Source organism: Balaenoptera physalus (assembly GCF_965194825.1).
Source record: "Balaenoptera physalus genome assembly, chromosome: 6".
In the NCBI taxonomy this organism is placed as follows: Eukaryota; Metazoa; Chordata; class Mammalia; order Artiodactyla; family Balaenopteridae; genus Balaenoptera; species Balaenoptera physalus.
Genome location: NC_138885.1, coordinates 54,097,649 through 54,111,997, shown reverse-complemented (window position 1 = coordinate 54,111,997; position 14,349 = coordinate 54,097,649). Strand labels below are relative to the sequence as shown.

Genomic DNA, 14,349 nt, shown 5'->3' with positions numbered 1-14,349 from the left:
TGGGTCTATTTCTGTTTTTCAAGTAAGTTCATTTGTATCATTTTTTTTAGATTCCACTTATATAGATATATAAGTGATATCATATCATGTTTGTCTGACTTCACTTAGTATGATAGTCTCTAGGTCCATCCATGTTTCTGCAAATGGCAATATTTCATTCTTTTTTTTTAAATAAATAAATTTATTTATTTATTTATTTATGGCTGCATTGGGTCTTTGTTGCTGCACGCTGGCTTTCTCTAGCTGCAGCGAGCAGGGGCTGCACTTCGTTGTGGTGTGCAGGCTTCTCATTGCAGTGGCTTCTCTTGTTGCAGAGCACGGGCTCTAGGTGCGCAGGTTTCAGTAGCTGTGGCACATGGGCTGAGTAATTGTGGCTCGCAGGCTCTAGAGCACAGGCTCAGTATTTGTTGGGCATGGGCTTAGTTGCTCCGCGGCATGTGGGATCTTCCTGGACCAGGGCTCAAGCCCGTGTCCCCTGCATTGGCAGGCAGATTCTTAACCACTGTGCCACCAGTGAAGTCCCTATTTTATTCTTTTTTATGGGTGAGTAGTATTCTGTTGTATATGTGTACCACATATTCTTTATCTGTTCATCTATAGATGGACATATAGGTTGCTTCCATGTCTTGGCTATTGTAAATAGTGCTGCTATGGACATTGGGGTGCATGTATCTTTTCAAATTAGAGTTTTCTCCAAGAAGTACTTTTTTAAAATGCCATCTGTTTATATTTGGTTTTACCAGAGTATGAAGTAGTTTAGCTGAAGAGAGTAGTAGTTCGGAAAGAGTGACAAAAAGTTAGAATCCTGGTAAATCATCTCTTTAAGAACTTAGAGATGTACAACTTTTTTGTTTCTGCTTTTGGTTTTCTTTAATACTTAAAGCAGTTCTCTTAAGGGGAAGCTCACTGTGTTTTAGGTTGTGATATGACAAAGGTTGGTGTTTTAAAATGAGAAACTATCATTTGTTTTATTTCTAGACTTCTCTTGGGAGGCTATAGAGTAATCACTTTTTAACTTCCTGGGTATCTCTAGTGTAGATAGTGGGCTCTGGTTATTTTCTAACAGCAGGTGTTGAATTACAGTCGTCCCTTGGTATCTGGGATGAATTAGATTAATTTGCATGGATTAATGTGCAGTGGCAGGAATCATTGGAACTCCGGCCTTCACAGCTTCTCTGAACATTAAGGGAAGATGCACATCTAATATTTTACTGAATACCCTGCTTAGACCTACAGGTGAAACTGAGGATAGAAAGCATTCAGGGAGTATTATGCACCAAAATACTGCTTGGAATTGGAACTATCCATTCAAGCTGCCTGTTTTCTTTCCTTCGATGTCTTCCTCCCATGAAATCAGAAAAACAACTTTTAGCCGGACACCAACATAGTCAACTGTTTGTATGGGTTAGGAAATGATTTCTATCACTTTAGAGCTTTGTTGCTTGTAGATAAAGTATCTAAATTGATTGGTGTTTTTATAATTTGACAAAACTGCTTAACCAAACTTCTATTAATGTTATATAAAGTCTTCTATTTATATGCCCACTCTAGACTAGACGGCAGGCTTCTTTCATACATACCGTATTACGTGCTTAGTTAAAACTCTTGTCTTGTTAAAGCTTGCTCGTTTTTTTCTTAAAACATAATAAGAAAGGGAAAATAATTGTTGGCAAAAGAGGTTCCCAAGGATCAGAACTATTAAAATTGTTAATAAAATAAATTTCTTTTTCTTTTTTTTAAAAATTTATTTATTTATTTATTTTTGGCTATGTTGGGTCTTCGTTTCCATGCAAGGACTTTCTCTAGTTGCGGCGAGCGGGGGCCACTCTTCATCGCGGTGCGCGGGCCTCTCACTATCGCGGCCTCTTTTGTTGTGGAGCACAAGCTCCAGACGCTCAGGCTCAGTAGTTGTGGCTCACGGGCCTAGTTGCTCCGTGGCATGTGGGGTCTTCCCAGACCAGGGCTCGAACCCGTGTCCCCTGCATTGGCAGGCAGATTCTCAACCACTGCGCCACCAGGGAAGCCCCAAATTTCTTTTTTTTCTAAGTTCTGTTGAGGTTTTAGTCATAACAGTGCATGAATAATGAAGTAAACCACTTCTACCCAGCTGATTTAGATTTAAATTTAAAGAGATTTAAAACTCAGTTCTCCAAAATCTAAGACTATTTCCTCTTATAAGCACTACGGTACATTAAGAATTCTGCAGTAAAGTAAACCTTCTTTTCCACCCAACATAAACTTGAAAGTTATTTGAAGATAAAATAATTTCCCTCTAAATTTGGAGCACTGTTCCTGAATGGAACATATTCTGCCCAACACAGTTGAGGGTTTTTTCCCCTATGTCTAAAAAAAATAGAGAAAATAAATTTTCAAATATTTTAGGAGGATCATTTTCACTTTGATCTTAGTATAGTTTCTGAAATGCCTAATATGGCAGAAATACGCTAATATGGTAGTCACTAGCTACAAGTGGATACTTAAATTTAAATTTAAATTAGTTAATATTTAAAAGTCAGTTCCTTAGTCACACTAACCATATTACAAGTACTCAGTAGCCACATTTGGCTATGGGCTAGGTATCGGACAGTGCAGATAGTTGTCCCTTGATATCAGTGGGGGATTGATTCTAGGACCTGCCACAGGTACCAGAATCTGTAGATGCACAAGTCTCTTATATAAAGTGGCATAGTACAGTCAGGCTTCCCTTATCTGTGGGACCCACATCCCATGGATATTGATATATATTCCATTAGTGGTAGATCACATTTTTACCAGTTTCTGCGGTTTTATAGATTCCTATTATTTACAAGTATCCTTCCCCCCTAAAGTATTGCTTATCGAAGCATGTGATTTTTTTCCTACCAAGCAATTTCCCCAAGTAATAAAAATCATAATAAAAATAGACAGGATTTGAAATAGATAGATGATGGTAGAAGCATGTTTAGATTTTTATAAAGTTTGTTATTAACCTTAAAAACTTATGCCAAATTGTGCATAGTTGTGATTCTCTAAAAAGAGAATGATAAAGACAGAATTTCCATGTCTGCAGTCCAAGATTGCAACACTGAAATAGCCTACCAGTAGCATATGGTTTATGAGATTACTTTTCATATGTAAATTTTAGAGATAATTTTTATTATATAACCATACCTTGAAATAAGCATAGAACACAGAGAAAACATTAAACTGATATATAAATTAATGATTAACTATTTTAGTGACTATTACTTTAAATGAATTTTAGGGTTAATTAGCATATATTTCCATGTTCAGATTGACTAGAGTGAGAAAAAGCCAGTAGATTTTTTATTCATTTATTCCTTTGAATCTTTTCAATAAGCTTGTTTGGTAGGGATAAATATCCTTACGTTGTATATATTGTAACTTATGTAAGGCTGTCAAGTGAAGATAAAGTCTTGAGTATGCTAAAATTGATTAGATAAGGAAAGACTTTTTCCATTTGGGGGCAGAAGAAGAAGAAAAATAGAGATAATTACATGCTAATTACTGGAAACAGTAAATATAGTTGGTAAACTGGTAAATATAGTTGAGATTGTCTCTGTGCGTATTTACTAAGATTGAGTCTGGTAGGGGAAAAGTACATAACCAATACATTAGTTGAATTATGTTTTCATAAAATGTAATATTACTTTTTATATGTCTAATTTGAATATATTTCCTAGTTTCAAGATGATTTTAAAGAATTACCTTTTCATTGTAAAAGCCACCCAGAATTTATATGAGAAGCCCTAAGATTTGTCTGACTTTAACCTCTAGTGACATTTTAATTTCATGTATTTTTTTTTTTCCTCATGCATTTGCAAATATCCAGTAAGTTATGTGTAAAAATTGCTACCATGATGAAGGAATGCCTTTACTAGGCTTTTACACTTTAAGGATTAGGGCTTTAAATCAAGTATGCATTTTAAATTATAGATTTAGTCTTAATTATCTTGTTTTTGTCCAAGAAAATAAAAAATAAAATGGAACATTTATCTTTTTATTCAGTTACTTATATTATTTGAATGTAACTGTTTAAAATATTTAATAGCTTTTTTAATTACAGAGTTTTATAGAAAGTATATTTGGTTCTTTCACAAGCCTTTTTATTGACTCTTTACCATCACAAGCCTGTTTTTTTTTTGTATTGATTGAAGTTGAAAGCATAATGCTAGGAAGAAGTTCACTGAAGGCAGGTCTTTGGATACAGAGAGTAATGCGTTCCATCTATGTAGCCTTTTTCTGATCTGATTTGATATGGTGGGAACATAGATAATTTGGAGAGAATAAGTTTTCGGTCTTATATTCTTTTATCCCTCCATGCATCATTTAAAGCTAACACGTTCTCCTCCTTAGAAATCTTTCCTCTCTTGCCTTCAGTGTATTTTCCATTTCTCTATTTCTTGGACTTAAAACATAACAAAACACCGTACAGTGTCACCTCTCTTGCTTCCCATGAGCCTTATTTATAGGTATCCCCCAAATTCTGTTGGACAATCTTGTCTTTTTTTTATATTCATTCCCTTGGTAAACTCATCCACTCTCTTGGCTTGAATTGTACTTTTTATATGACTGATTTTTTAACCTTGGACTATTCTAAATCGCAATATCTACCCATTGTTGAGAAGCGTCTCCATTTGAATAGCCTGTGGTAACACTGGGCTTACTTACTGTCCAAAATAAAAGTCACTTCACCCTACCACTACAGGTTTCTTTCATCGTGTCCCTGGTAATGTTTCTCTGCTGTCCTCGTCCCTGTACTTAATTTAGCATGAAGTCCTCTTGTTTCTCCATGTAAGATGTATCTTGGGTTTCCCATTCTCTCTGTACTCATCTTCACTATCCAGACCCTCATTGTATCACACCTGTTAACTCACTACACCCACTTTCACACCAACCCCGCTTTGCCTTTTTTTTTTTTTCTTGAGCTTCCCAGAATCTCCCTGCAGTGACTTTTTAAAATGTATACAAAGTTGTTATGGCATATTTTCCTTAAATAGAAATTGTAAGCATTTTTATTTATATATCCCTCTGGGCATAGTGCTGGATGCAGTAGGAAATCAGTAAGTAATTGTTCACTCATTCATTCAGCAGCTCTTTCTTGAGTAGTTGTTGGGTTCCAGCTGTTATACTAGTGCTCCAGTGATCTTCTCTCATGCAGCTTACAGCTGAAAACAGTCTCTGGTGAGAAGAGAAGGCTTCTCTGAGGAGGTGGCATTTGTTATCAGACCTGAATGGAATGAGAAAGCCAGTCCTGCAAAGATATGGGGAACAGTTGCTGCAGGCTGAGAGGACAGCAAATGTCAAGGCCCTGAAGAGGGACAAGTTTGGTATGTTTGGGGAGTATCAAAAAGGTCATTGTGACTGGAACATAGTAGAGAGAGAGTGACAGGAGATGTAGTCAGGAGACCAGGTCACAGAGGGACTAATAGGCCATGGTAGGTATTATGGATTTTATCCTAAGTGATGGAAAAGCCTTTGGACAGTTTTGAGCAAGGGAGTGTTGTGAGCTGATTTATTTGTTGCTAAGTTAAGAATAGAAGTAGGGAGACTATAATAGTAATATTGGAGAGCAATATCTTGAAATAGTGAGGTAAAAAGCAGTAATAAGTGTTTTGAATTAAGGATAGAATGAGGAAGAATGGTTGGCAGGATAGATTGGATGGGAGGTATGAGATAAAAAAGGAACCAAGGAAAACTCAGTTCTGTGTGCTTGGACAAGTCATGTATCCTCTCCAATATCTATTTTCCTGAGTATATAATGAGAAATACCTCTTTCCCACTTCTTTGAAGGAATTGTTATGAGGATCTGATGAAATAACACATGAAAGCTAATTATGAATCTTAAAACACCATTAACATTGTATTACTTTTTAACACTAAACATTTAAAAGTTCACCTTAAATTAAATCATACCTTGTTAATTAAGAAGTTTCTAAAAGCTTAGATTTGACAGGAATAGGAACTCTAACCCATATATAGCTTAGGAAATAGTTTAACTTATAACTTCCCCTGAGTTTATAGTGTATAGTTCCTTTCCAATGATATTTTCAATCTTTAATAGTTTTGACACTGTTCATAAGGATTAGCATGAAGCAATTTCTCCTATTAATTGATAATAAGTAGATCATGTTCTGGCCATAGACTGCACTGCTACTCTAATCATAGAGAAAAAGGTAAACAATACCTGGCTGTCTTTTGTTTTGTAGTATATTTAAGACACTGTGATTCTCCTCTCGGTAAATATTTGAAAACAAATAAAACTAACCCAAATGACCTATAGTTTATTTACTAATATGTTATATTATGTTAACCCTGGGGTGTTGTTGATTATAACAAAACATAATTTACCATACTATAATAAATAATGACTTATAAATAAACTCCAGGTGTTTTATGCTTATTTGTGTCATGCCAATTGTACTTTTCCTGACAATTTTAGATTAATTTAAATATGACTTATGGCATCAAGAAAGACAAATATTCTAAACAAACTTTTTAGTCTCTGAAATTACTTACTCAAGTATGATTCAGCTGAATGCTATTTCTGTTTTCTTATTGCAGATTTCTCAACAGTGATGTCACAAGATTGACCACATTGATCACAGTAAGACTAAAATGATAATTAAGCTTTTAAGGATGTTTTGTTTTCTCTGAGAATGAGAATTAAGTTAGAAAACATTTATGATTTTAAATTGTTATTCTTTCTTTCAAGAGCCAAATGAAAGTTTACATTTAATGATTCGCATCTCACACTCTAGTTATTTAAATACTTCTTTAAATGATTTTAAAACATTTTAAATGAAAATTACACTTAATTTATAACTGAAATTATATGCCTAATTATACTAACATATTTCAGTGTGAATCATAATCTGAACATCATCTTTTTTAGTTTTTGTTTTTATTAAAATATGGCATGAAACATTTAAGGTGACTTCACATTAGGAAAAAAATTACAAAAATAAAATTACTTGGGACTGTAATCGCATATTAAGGAAAGACTGTGAAAACAGCATTGAAAGCATTCTTAGACTTCCTGATTAAATTTTTCATTGATATTTAAATGATTTATAAACAGTCTTCCAAATATGGAGAGTTGTTGGAAAGGATAGTTCTCTTAAGAAACTGAACTTTTCCACTTTAATTTTATTTAAAGTGTTAATTTCTACTGTGTATAAGGAAGTATGTTACTTAAAGAAAAACTTTATCCAAGGCCCTGATCTACATTATTAGAAAACTCTAACTATTAAAATCTGAATTGCAGTAATGAAATTTTACAGCATTTTTGAAAACTCCTTTTAAATAACAGAGGAAAAAAATTGAGTAAATTATTTACTCAGTTAATCTGCTTCTTAAATCCCGTTTTAATTGTTCATTAGAAGCAGTAATTATCAGAAATGTTATTCTGTGTATATAAAATCTTAATGTTTTAACATTTTTTTGGAAAACTGGTACATTTGTTAAATTTAACATTTTTCAGAGAGGCCAGAAACAACTTTTATTTTATTTCTAAAGGCTTTATCATCATCATTGAGTCTACAGATGTTTATGGCATGTTCATTTTCCTAAGGGAGCATTTTAGCTATCTCTGATTTGTTGCTCTTTGCTTGTTTGTTTTTTCTTAATCAGAACTTTATTGCCCTAACTGAATGGTTTACAACAAAATATTAACATATTTCTGTAGTAACCTTCTGTTTTGCGTCTAATGTTTTGTAATCAAGGAAGTTAAAATTAGCATTGGATGAAAAAGGTGTTTTTTTTAAATTAAAAAATGCTAACTCTCAGTACATTTTTAGGGTAATATTAAGAGAACACTTAATTGCAACTGTTCTGAATTCAAGAATTTCAGGAAGAGAAGTGGTGTTCAATATTACCAAGTGTTAAATAAGTTGAAAATTAAGAAGTATTCATTTGAGAGTTTCATAAGTGACTGATAATAGAAACCCTGTGTAATAATGTCTGGGTTGTGAGGCTTTCTCTAGCCCCTTGAGTCAAGAAGAGGATAGATTTCATCACTGATTCAGGTTGAGGGTATTGAGAGAGTAGTTCAAGTGTTGACCATGGGACTGGAATAAAATGAGGCCAGGGAAGGGCTGATATATTCAGAGAAAATGGAGAAAGGACTAGTCAGAGGTAGATAAGCTGGTGAAATGAGATGATAAAGAACTAAAAGAGTAGAATGCTGTGGTTAGGAAGGGGCTATTATAGATTGTTTCAGAGCTGGAGCTGGAGTATTCATATATAATATACACCTTATATATTTTATTTCTTCAGAAATTTTCAGAACTCAGGAGAATTTCTGTTTTTACTCCTTATGTTACATTGCTCTGAAGTGACACGATCTTCTAAATGATCTCTTTTCTTCCTGGCCATCATCAATTCTATTGAAGCCTATATGTGATCCTCAGTTGAACTTTATTAAAGCGTTGCTCTGATTCTTTTATTTCTCTACCTGAAGATGTTTAGTGACTTTCCATTTCTTATAAGATCAAATTCAGACTTTCTAACTTGGTATTCAAGACCCCTCCTCAGTTTGGCTCTAACATATTTCCCAGACAAATATCCTATTATTCAAGAAGAAGAACCCTACATTCTATACAACGTGAACTACATACTCCACCTTGAGTATACATTTTGTCTCCATACGTACATTCATGTCATTCCCTTTTCCTAGAATATTCTTTTTCCTTTTCAGGCTTTTTTTTCTCCTGATGAAATCAAACCTCCCTTCTAATGCCCTGTATACATGTAATCATCTCTTTGAGGCCTTCCCTAATCATCCTAATTGAAAGTGATTCTCCCTCCTTCGTAGTTTGGTAATGCTTAATTTTTATTATTCTTATGTAACTGATAACATATATTCCCTTGTATTCTGCATATTTTAATATGTATTTTCCAATTGTACTCAGCAAATGAGTATTTAGCAGATGTTTGCTAGTAATCATAAATACCCCAGAAAGAACTAAATTAATTAGTATCTTTAGTTTTCTTATATTAAAATTGAAACAATGATATTAATACATGCATATCCAAAACTGAACCATAGGAAGCAGGGTAGTTAGGAAAGAGCATAGGTTTTAGAACCAGAGCGAGTTCAAGTACTGATGCCGCTGTATACTGTGTATATGACCTTTAGCAAGTCAGCCTCTTTGTGCCTCAGTATCTGCAGAAAATGATTTATGCATATATTTAAAAGGATTTTTATAAATATTAGTTACCTTTCTTCCCTCTTACTTGTTTAACGTTATGGTTTACTCCTTTATTGATATGAGAGGGGTAGGGCATCAACTATAAAGATCAGGGATATATCCAGATTTACCTTAACTTACACATTGTGATCCTTTCATCTGTACGTTTTAATGTATGGATTTTTACTTTCTACATTACATATAGTAATGATAACTTTGTTGACTTACATAAGTTCCAGCAAGGAGGCTGATTAGATCTATTGATACAATGTGCTTTTTTGGGGGTGGGGAACGTCAGACCTCACTAGAATACCAATATCTTAAAAGGCCAGAATGAACTTTAGAAAAGTTTAGGTTGTGCTACATTCCCCTTATATAACAGATGAGAAAACCAACATCCAGAGAATTTGAAGGGAAGTAACATGCATAATGGTTAAGAAGAGGAACTGGGTCAGAAAAACCTTTAAGTTTGTGCTGTAATATTTATATAGCTGTTTTGATCTTGAGTCAGTTACATAGTCTAAGATCCAGTTTTTTTCTGTCTAAAGCAGAGTAGTGTTTATACTTCAGGAGTGTTGTGAATATTAAATGAAAAAATGCTTATAGTAAAAGCGCAGCACAAAGGCTGACATGGTAAATTCTGTTGACCCCTTGTCATAGTCATCATCATCTATCTGTAGAGTTACTTGCCCAAAGTCACATAGTGTGCGATCTTGATCCAAACCTGGTTTTGCTTTATTCTATTATAATTTTTACTTCTGTTTCGTGATCACCTCTTAATTGATTAAAAATCTCTGAATGGGATTTGTAGGAAGTATAATAAAATAACTCATAGACTTTTTTCTTCTCAAATCTCCCCAAATCCTCTATCTTCTCTGAGAGTATTCATGCAATTTTGCTTACGTGCGGTTTTGTTTATATGTAATTTTATTAATACAGTGGCTATATTTTATTTTAAATATTCTTATTTAACATTTTGCTTCATATTTAATAACTTGTTACAAAGCAACTTTTAAAATAAAATGGCTTTTCCTGTTTTTATTAAAATTTCTTTTTTTCCTTTGGCAATTTTATTGTGAATATTATTTAAATTTCATAGAGATTTATCTCTACCAATAGAAATATTTAACTTAAAAATCCAAATTTGGAAGAAATTACTATATAATTTTACAGTGTACACACTATTAGAAATATTGGTGTTAGACAGTAAATTTTAAATGTCAGTTAGGTACCTACCACAGATAAGATATAAACAAGCATGGCAATGACTGATTCTTGTACCCTAATATCAATTTTCTCCGTCTACTAGTTTTGTTCCCAGCCTATCACTACCTGGAATAAAAATATCACTTTCAGTCTCTCTTACAGCTAAATGTGGTCATGTGACTAAGTTTTGGCTAGAGATACATAAGCAGTAGTACTGTGTGCACCTTGCAGAAAGTATTGTTAAAGGAAGGGGGGCACACCCTATTTTTCCCCCTTCCTCCATGCTTCCTGAGATGTGGGCATGATAATTGGACAATGAGTGGAAACCACAAGCTAAGAACGGGCAAAGCAATAAGATGGAAAGTCCCTGATAACTTCAGGATGTCACCCTGCCTGCACTGACCTGTCTACATCTTTGACTTGACTGAGATAAACTTCTGCCTTGTAAGACACTTGAGTTTTGGCTTTCTGTCACTGGTGGCCAAAATTAATCCTGATTGCATCAAGATAATTTTACAAAGTTTATGCCATTGTTTAAATGTCTTTGATTTGTTTACATTTCATTTATTTTCCTTGGACTCTGTTGTCACTTTTTTGATGGCTTCAATTTTAGGAGGAGAATACAAAAGGGAATGATTCACTCACTCTGTCTAGGAGAGGAGACTAGGGAAATCTTTAAAGAGAGGGGAGACATTTAGGCTAGATTTTTGAGATATGAGTTAGAAGAGAATCCAGAAAGAAAATAGGCATATAGATTGGAAAGAACATATGTTCAGGGACACGCAACTATTTTAGTTCAATATTGTTGAAATGTAAAATTTGAGGAAGTAAATGAGCCTAAAGGTCAGATCTTATAGGAATTTACAAACCAAGAAGTTTGGTAAGTGCTAAGTACCTAGCAAAGTTTCTTTTAATGTTAATAATTTTAATATTACTTATGGTTTTTCCATTAAATATTTTTAAAATAAATATATTTTTATACAAGCGTTTAGGAAGGAAGAACAAAACTATTATTTATTTATTGACAGATTAAGATACTAGGTGATTTCTATTTGAGCCTTTAACAATTTTAGAAGACATATTATTACATTTTACAGATGGCTAAACTGAGACTCAGAAGAGTCAAGTGTCTTTCCCAGTGTGGTAGTTAAGTCGTTATTCGGAAAGTACAAAAATCAACCATTTAAGAACAAGTCTGCTATGTGTTGTCTGACCTTTATTTTTCTACTTTTCTAATACCAAAAAGAGAGTTATAGTCAACTTTAAAATATCTTTGGTAAAATCTAATAACAGTGATCAAACCAGAAGTAAAAGTCTATATAAGAATTTCCATATTTTATGCCAATGACTACATCTAAAATATTAAATTTTAAAAATCTAATATCAAAGTTATAAACTAGTAAATATTTTGTTTTCTAGAGTCTGAATTGTGAAGAGTATCTTCAAAGTTAGTGTATAGCAGCCATTTAAATTACTTCATACAAATCAACTTTCCATTGCTATTCCTAAGTGTATATTTGGAGAAAAGAAACCTCCGTCTCCTATTGCACCTCACCAAAAAGTTGCTCTGTTTTAACATTAATGCAGCTAAAAGCATGCATGGTGTTCTTAGTATGAGTACCTATAGATAGAAATGACACCCTGCTGCAGAGACCCAACTGAACTTCTTTGAACAAGTAAAAGTATACAATGTTACACACTCATTTGATTTAAAGATTAGTTCTTATCTGAAAACTCTAAATGAGCTACTATTTAATAAATCTGCCTAAAAATATAAAATACAGTAACCTTAATATATCTTAGAAATAATTATAGAGGCATGAGAGAATATAAAAGAAAAACTAATTTTCTAATTTGGTTTGGTGTTTTTTAATTGTAATCAGCAAAGGGTCTAGCACCTAGACCACTAGGTCAGTATTTTATGAATTAAAGTGACTTGAAAGTTAATCTGGTTAATACATTATTCTTTTCCTCTCACACTTTCTAGAACACCAATGCACACATCTGCTGTGAGATGTACATTCATTGAAATGTTAGTCAAGGAGTAGATAAAATACAAGTATAGTCTACAGAAACTGTTTTAGAGATGAGAATAGGGTGTTATAGACTGAGTTATGGGATTATGTTATTTGACTCTTTCATTCTTTTTCTATAAATACACAAATGATAAACTGTGGAGGAGAAAATATTTTGATATAAATGGAAAAACTCTTATTGTATTGCATCAAAAGGGTACCTAAAATTAGCATGTCATAGATGTTTAAAAAAATCTAACTAATACAAATATTCCTGATGCTCTCCTTATGTGAGTATATTTTTAAAATATTTTAAAAACATTATATCAATAGGTACATTTCCATCATAATATAAGATACTATGTGTAAACTTTTCCATGTGCAAAGTATGCCATTTATTTTTATAATACTTGCAATTTTATTATCTGATTTTCTTTCTTCTCAGGAAAAAGTCCTCAACTTTAGTTCATAAAATTCATAATTATTGTCTCTTTATTGCCTTTACTAATGCATATTCCTGTGTGTCTTTTTTTACTCTAGTTTGTTTCATATTTTCAGTGTCGATCATACACACTTGGCACTAAACTCAAATATCACAGCTCCCCTCAAATGTTGCCTCTTCCATGAAACCTCTGCAGTTGGAATTACTCTCCCCATCATTTCTACCTGTCTGGTATTTGTTATTTCTATCACAGCATTGTTCTTCAACAGTGGAGTCCTTGGACCTCCTGAGTATGTAGATATATTCTCTGTGGGGGAGAGAGAGAGTTTGCCATAAGAATTTACAAAGTTCAACATTAATGTAAAAGAAATATTCTTGGATCATCTGGGATGCTTACCTTATAAACAGTCACTGCCATCGACTTTCAGGGCTATGATTGTATTTAATTATGTCAGTTTAATAAGAAAAGAACAAAAATAGATTTGATATGTACAAATGGTTCATTTGTACCAAGTGAAGGCCAGGTGACATCAGAGTGAACTAAATTGTAGCTTTGTAGTAGTTTGAGTAGAAAGAAATGGTGGAATATTAAACTGTTCAGCGAACGCTAGACCATAAGATACACATGCCAAACTCAAAGGTAACTGGAAAATAATGAGGAAATAGCAGTCAGTACCATATTCATGTTGAGTACAATGATTTTACTTTAGCAAAAACATCATATTGATAACAGTTAGAAATCCAATAACAATTAGAAAATCATATTGATAACAATCAGAAATTAGTTTTGTAGCTTTTATATGCACACTTTGTAAATTTGTTTCGATACTATTTTTGAATAAGATCTGGAAGCAAGAAGAAGAGTTTATCCTTATCCATAGTTTTACTTTTCTAGGTATTTCAGTAACATAATAATTTAATTAATGTGTCAACACGTGTCCACAATACATTTTTTTTCTCCCTTTATGAGGATTTATACATAACCTAAGTTTCAGAAACATTCTTATAGAGCCTTTATCTGCCATATGAGATGAGTTGTGTGTTTGGCTGTTTCAACTATTAGATTGTAAAGTCCTTACAGTCTAGTAAAGCCATAGATTATGTTTTATTAATTCTTGCAGTCCCCTTAGAGTCTATTACAATGCCTTATCCCCAGTAGTAGCACAGCAGATAGTTATGCAAAAAACTGGCCTATGCAAGTGTGCCTCTTAGTGTTGATAATCTGTTCAGTTGAACTAGAATGGATAAATATATAGAAAACAATATAGGCAATATACATTTTAACAATTTGAAATTCATATAAGTTAACAAATTCCTATTTTTAAATTAAATGTCCTGTAGGATTTTGGTCACTTACAGTGTTGTATGAATTGCTTTAATTAGATAATCAAAGGATCTGTAGGGTGCCAGTGGGAGACTGAAGGTTTCATGGCAGGCTAGAACTGAATGTGGAGATGTAACAAGAGTGCTTCAGGGAGCATGACAGTGCATGATT

General features: G+C 33.2%; 1 protein-coding gene across 1 annotated transcript in view; it reads left to right on the top strand.

Annotated features, from left to right (window-relative positions):
* The window catches only part of BAZ2B (bromodomain adjacent to zinc finger domain 2B), a 307,588-nt gene that overhangs the window by 91,843 nt on the left and 201,396 nt on the right, over positions 1 to 14,349 (top strand). Inside the window, exon 2 of the mRNA XM_082464830.1 lies at positions 6,565 to 6,607. The gene's annotated coding sequence lies outside the window, so the exon portion shown is untranslated. The remainder of the gene's footprint in view (positions 1 to 6,564; positions 6,608 to 14,349) is intronic.